The following is a 6,906-nucleotide window of genomic DNA, read 5'->3' as shown; positions in this document are numbered from 1 at the left end:
TTCAGCTTCAGCATCAGTCCTTCCAATGAACACCCAGGACTGATCTCCTTTAGGATGGACTGGTTGGATCTCCTTGCAGTCCAAGGGACTCTCAAGAGTCTTCTCCAACACCACAGTTCAAAAGCATCAATTCTTTGGCGCTCAGCCTTCTTCACAGTCCAAGTCTCACATCCGTACATGACGACTGGAAAAACCATAGCCTTGACTAGATGGACCTTTGTTGGCAAGGTAATATCTCTGCTTTTCAATATGCTATTTAAGTTGGTCATAACTTTCCTTCCAAGGAGTAAGTGTCTTTTAATTGCATGGCTGCAGTCACCATCTGCAGTGATTTTGGAGCCCAGAAAAATAAAGTCTGACACTGTTTCTACTGTTTCCCCATCTATTTGCCATGAAGTGATGGGACCGGATGCCATAATCTTAGTTTTCTGAATGTTGAGCTTTAAGCCAACCTTTCACTCTCCTCTTTCACTTTCATCAAGAGGCTTTTGAGTTCCTCTTCACTTTCTGCCATAAGGGTGGTTTCATCTGCATATCTGAGGTTATTGATACTTCTCCCGGCAATCTTGATTCCAGCTTATGCTTCTTCCAGCCCAGCGTTTCTCATGATGTACTCTGCATATAAGTTAAATAAGCAGGGTGATAATATACAGCCTTGATGTACTCCTTTTCCTTTTTGGAACCAGTCTGTTGTTCCATGTTCAGTTCTAACTGTTGCTTCCTGACCTGCATACAGGTTTCTCAAGAGGCAGGTCAGGTGGTCTGGTATTCCCATCTCTTTCAGAATTTTCCACAGTTTATTGTGATCCACAGTCAAAGGCTTTGATGTAGTCAATAAAGCAGAAATAGATGTTTTTCTGGAACTCTCTTGCTTTTTCAATGATCCAGCAGATGTTGGAATTTGATCTCTGGTTCCTCTGCCTTTTCTAAAACCAGCTTGAACACCTGGAAGTTCGCGGTTCATGTACTGCTGAAGCCTGGCTTGGAGAATTTTGAGCATTACTTTACTAGCGTGTGAGATGAGTGCAATTGTGCGGTAGTTTGAGCATTCTTTGGCATTACCTTTCTTTGGGATTGGAATGAAAACTGACCTTTTCTAGGTCAGTTCATGACGTTACTAAAAAAGAACTGCGAGGTCTGAAGGAACTTTTCTAAATTAAAAAATTTTGCTTTGATATGCTGGAGGAAAAACTAAATTGTCTTTCCATTAAAATTGTGGAAAATGATACAAAATTGTTATATAAAGAAGAGATCAAAATCAAGCCTTTCAAAAGAAAAAATAAAGGTGTTTAAGAAAATTAGGGCTTCATTTCTGGATTTCATAATGTTTGTGTTGTTAGCTTTTTAAAATTACAAATTGTAATTGCAAGATTTCTCCCACAATTTTCGTTGTGATCCTTCGTTCTAAATAAATAAATCTCTTTCCTCTCTCGTTTTTGGTTTGTTATTTTCTGTTGTTTATTCCTCGTGTAATTTGAATCTGCCTTGTAATGCAGGGAACATGGGTTCCATCCCTGATGGGAACTAAGATCCCACATGCCACAACTTATGGAGCCCAGGTGCCCCCTAAACTAGAATCCACGCACCCAAATGATGATCCCACATGCCACAATTAAGATCCAAGGAAGACAATTTTTTTAGAAAAGAAAGAAACCCAACTTTGACCTGAGAGTAGCTGGGCCCCCATTGTAGACTATGAAATGTCTGATCACGGAGTGTTTGATTTTGCAAGGCTCCCTTGTTAATGGAAAACCAGTACTTCAAAGGGAAAGAAACTGGGGGCAGAACAAAGCTCCTGGAATAATTTTACCTGAGAGAGTTACTGAGAGAATTTAGCAGTTGAAAAGCTAGCCTGTTTCTCTTGATCTTTTGCTTGGGATTTGAAGCAAGAAATTCTGATGCAGAAAAGCCATTAGTTATATTTAATAGTCATCCTGGGCTCTTCAGCTCTGTTCATGTCAAGCCCCACTTCCCAAGAATCTTGAGTTTGTTTGTAGTTGATGTATTATCTTGTTTGTTTCACTCTCCTGAAATGATCTCAGAAACCTCTGCTCACTGCCCTTTGGGGCAGTAGTATGTAGGCCTTGAGAGACAAGTAGCTGAGTCTTCATAAATCAGAAGCAGAAGTATCTTTAGGGATCATCTGGTACAGGAGTTCACTAGATTGGAAAAAAAAAAAAACAAGAAAGTAGGAGGCTGTTTCCGAATGTATGTTAAATTGTAGCCTTCTTTGATAGAGACTATTGAAGACTGTTTTTCTTGCCTGCAAATAAATATTTACCTACTTTTCTGAAAAGGGCCTGTCCTTCTTTCTACAATCTAAAATAGCAATTCTCAAATTGTTACAAATATAATTGTCGTGCTCATATATATATTTCTGTGTCATGCTACATATCTTGATTGAGGTGATAGTCACCTGAGTATATACATTTATCAGAAATCAGTGGCCTTGTGTTAAAACGTGGAAATTTCTTGTATATACTTTAAACCTCAGTTCAGTTCAGTCGCTCAGTCGTGTCCGAATCTTTGTGACCCCATGAATCGCAGCACGCCAGGCATCCCTGTCCATCACCAACTCCCGGAGTTCACTCAGACTCACGTCCATCGAGTCAGGGATGCCATCCAGCCATCTCATCGTCTGTCGTCCCCTTCTCCTCCTGCCCTCAATCCCTCCCAGCATCAGAGTCTTTTCCAATGAGTCAACTCTTCACATGAGTAAATTTCACTTAAAAATTATAAGTAAAATTAACAACAAATGACTAATGAAAAATCTTTGGAACTTCTACAGTAGGTAAAAGATTAATACCACTAAGAGATTAAAAACATAATTCTCATACCAATAAAGAGTGAGCTTAGTTATTCATTAATGAAGGAAACAGCAGTATGACAGACGTGGCCTGAAAAGAATTTGAGAATAGTTGATGGGCAAAGAAAGTGTCAGACACAACTGGGCACACATGCACTAGAATGGGCAAAGAAATGCTGAAATATGATTGCTAGGGACTTACTTGGTGGTCCAGTGGTTAACAATCCACCTTCCAAAGCAGAGGACATGGGTTCAATCCCTGGTCAGGGAACTAAGATCCCACATCTGCAACTGGAGAAACTTGTATGCCACAACGAAGATCCTGTGCAGCCAAAAAATAGAAAGAAAGAAATATGACTGCTAAATTAGATCCAAATCTGTGTCTTTCCCTCCAGAGTAACAAAACCATAACTCTGGTGTTACGTTCTTTACTGGATATACAAAAATCACTGTACCTTATCAGTTTCCTACAAGCTAACCTCTAACTTTACAGAGTTATAAAAAACATCTCTGAGTCCTAGTCAATTGTTAGTCAAAGTTAAATTTCCCCAGAAAGTCAGATGTCCCTTATGTAGGTTTATTCGAAATTCTCTAGAATGGCATAAAGAAGTCACACTATCACTGTACATCATGCTTTTACATACTAAATAATTTTCCTCCACACTAGTTTTTATTATTCCACATTTGATGGAGACAAGTGATATTTTAATTTCCTGTTAGCTCCATTAAAAAAAAAATCACAGGTATGAGGACAAACGGTAACTGCCTTTAGGCCTCAAATGGAGGTAACAGAGAGTGGTGGGGACTGTGGCAAACCAGAATACCATGCCCCATCTAAAGGGGAAAGTTGCTATGCAGCTCCAGCCAACCATTGCCATGTGGGAGAGTTGGTCGTGTATTGCTATACTGTCTTATTTTTTAAAGAATCTGGAAATAAAAAGTTTTATGGGAAAGATCTAAATTTTTTAATGTTGGAAACCAGTTCAAATTGTGTAGGCCAACAGGATGAAGGAATGAATGAAGGGAAAGCCAAGCCAGCCTGAGCCAGTGTCAATATCTGACCTAGAACAATACTTTTGATGTGAAGACTGAAGCCCAAAGAAAGGAAACACTCGTCCCCAAATTATGAAGTGAGTCTTGGCAGAGTAGGTCTTAGAACACAAGCCTTGGATTCCCAACCAGAAGCTTTTCCCACTTGACAACATTAGAGGTACTTTCTTTGTCTCCCATTAAGTGCTCCATGTTCTATTTGCTAACTGACCAAACATAATGACTTGCGTATGAATGCTTGCAGCACCCTTAGATCAAGTTCATGCCAGTGTGATATGCCCACAATTGCATAGGATTTGCACTGGCATCACCAACTCGATGGACACGAGTTTGAGCAGGCTCTGGAAGTTGGTGATGGACAGGGAGTCAGACACAACTGAGCAGCTGAACTGAACTGACCTGCATCCTAAGCTTCTTTATAAGAACAACTATCATACTTTGAGCAATAACCATCACACTCTGTACTGCTGCTACTGCTGCTGCTAAGTCGCTTCAGTCGTGTCCGACTCTGTGCAACCCCATAGACGGCAGCCCACCAGGCTCCCCCGTCCCTGGGATTCTCCAGGCAAGGACACTGGAGTGGGTTGCCATTTCCTTCTCCAATGCGTGAAAGGAAAAGTGAAAGTGAAGTTGCTCGGTCGTGTCCGACTCTGTGTGACCCCATGGACTGCAGCCTACCAGGCCCCTCCATCCATGGGATTTTCCAGGCAAGAGTACTGGAGTGAGTTGCCATTGCCTTCTCCACTAGGTTCTTTTATCTTTGGCTTTGATCACTGGCTTGGGAAGATCATCGAAACAGGAAATGGCAACCCACTCCAGTACTCTTGCCTGGAAAATTTCATGGGCCTCTAGAGCAGCCTGGTGGGCTACAGCATATAGGGTCCCAAAGAGTTGGACATGACTGAGTGAGCATGCACTAACATGATATAGGGACTACTCTTACTTTTATTTTGTGGCTAAGGAAATTGATGATACGAAAAGGAAAGTCACTTGCTCAGAGCCATAAAACTACATATTTATGGTCCAATGTTGATGGTCTTAACCACTGGGACATGCTATCTTTACTCATGCATTCATTCATTCAACCAGTAAGTTAGTCAAATAGTTACAGTATACTGGCTCCAGTTGCTGATCCAGGCATTATGAGGGAATACAATTTCATAGTCCCAAGTTCCGCTCTAAAACTCATCTGGGTTAGGCTAACTGGGTCCACATCCAACCCACATCCCATTCTTCCAATCCCAAATAACAAGTGGATCTTGCAACACACAAAGGGTTGGGCTATGCACTTCAACAAAGCTGACTTAAAATTTAGAAGTAACAGCAACCTCTAAAGTTTAGGGATCCTGTTTAAATTAAAAGATTTCTAACAACGCAAACATCTTAGGAGACCAGATGGCTTGAAGACCAGATCCACTAGTAGGACATGAAGAGAATTGTGCTTTAGACAACAATCTCTCTTCAAAGAGAGACTGGAGGGATGAAGATTATTTTGGAGGTTATTACATGGAAAAAGTTGAGGAATGAGTAATAAAGTTAATTCAGTGTACACTCGGCAGAATTGAGGTATAAACACCCAGAAGTCACTTACATTCTCTGGACGCAGGTTTCCAGTGGACTCTTTATTAAAGAGAGCAGTGTGATGGAAAGAGAGGATTTTCTATGTTCATATCCCAGTTCTCCAACTTTCTAGTCTCATACCCCTGGTTGATTCATATGACATTTCAAGACTACAGTTTCCTATTCTGCTAAGTCAGTATAATAATATCTACCTGCTAAGGCTCTTGTGAAGGAGAACTAAATGGCATCATATATATTAAGCACTTGGTAAATAGTACCCATTCAATGTTTCTTTCTAGATACAAATGAACTTGGCATATGCCCTTCTCCTGCATGGGGCAGAGGAGAAGAATAACAATAATAAATATTTTTCTCCATATGTTACAATGATAAACTTTATAGCGGTGTTCTGAGAACACTGCAAAATCTGAAAGTGCTTTTCAACTGTCAGAAAAAGATTACATTTTCACTGCGCTGAATAACAAGGAACAACTTTTGCCAGGACAGTCTTCCTCTCAAGAGAGCTGGGCATCCGTGAACAAGTCCGTTATCTCTCTGGTTTCAGCCCCTCGTCTATGAAGTAGCGGTGATCCTCTTTGCTCACTTTACAGAAGTGCATGTGGGATTCAGGGTTGTGAAAATTCTTACAAAGCAGGGTACCTGGGAGAGGTTGCTAAGCTCACCGTTAGCGGTTTGCGGAACAGTTCCTTGTTTCCGGCTCTGACTTCTCCCATCCGACGTGAGCCTCTCGGAGCGTAGTCTGATTCTGTGTCCAGGACTTAGCACAGAGAATTTGCTGGCTCAGTGATTGGCTCTCAGACTCAAATGTTGATCACTCTCGTGTAATGATGTTGAGTTACAGTGTTAGTAGCTCAGTCGTGTCCGACTCTTCGTGACCCTATGGACTGGACTCCCCGCCAGACTCCTCTGTCCATGGGGTTTTCCAGGCAAGAATATTGGAGTGGGTTGCCATTTCCTTCTCCAGGGGAGCTTCCCGATCCAGGGATCGAACCCGGGTCTCCTACATAGCAGGCATATTCTTTAACGTCTGAGCCTCAGGAAAGTCCTTGAATTACAGAATTCATTTTTTGTAAATTAGTGATCAACGCCAAGGTTACGGAGAGAACGAACGGAACTTATCGCCTTTAAAAGCTATTACTACACGGTTCGTGTTGCTAGCCCCACATTTTAACGTATTCTCATTTCCTACTTAACACTGTGTATTTTTAGGAAGTTTTTTTTTTTTTTTTTTTACGTTCATTGATTTAAACATTTTCTTCCTCTCCTTTCCCCCCCCCTGGATTCTTCACTTTCCTTTGTGATTGGCTGCACATCATCTTAACGTGATTGGCTAGGGCATCTGCCCGTTATCTTTCCCTTGATCCGATGGGAGAAATAAGAAAAAAAAGTGTCTTAAACTCAGCTATTTTATTGGCTCCGGTAGGGAAGTAAGGCGAGGGGATTGAGCAGCTCAAATTTGCGATTGGTCC

General features: G+C 41.3%; 1 long non-coding RNA gene across 1 annotated transcript; it reads right to left on the bottom strand.

The window, feature by feature from the left end:
* Positions 1-904: 904 nt before the first annotated feature.
* On the bottom strand, positions 905-6,705 carry LOC133248370 (uncharacterized). Its single transcript, XR_009736692.1, has 3 exons — positions 6,100-6,705; positions 3,009-3,128; positions 905-2,159 (listed from the first exon to the last, which is right to left on the bottom strand). It is a non-coding gene; the product is annotated as an uncharacterized LOC133248370 (long non-coding RNA).
* Between the last annotated feature and the right edge of the window lie 201 nt (positions 6,706-6,906).

Source organism: Bos javanicus, chromosome 5, assembly GCF_032452875.1.
Source record: "Bos javanicus breed banteng chromosome 5, ARS-OSU_banteng_1.0, whole genome shotgun sequence".
Lineage (NCBI taxonomy): Eukaryota > Metazoa > Chordata > Mammalia > Artiodactyla > Bovidae > Bos > Bos javanicus.
The sequence above is the reverse complement of the archived record's forward strand: the minus strand, read 5'-3'. Positions and strand labels throughout refer to the sequence as shown.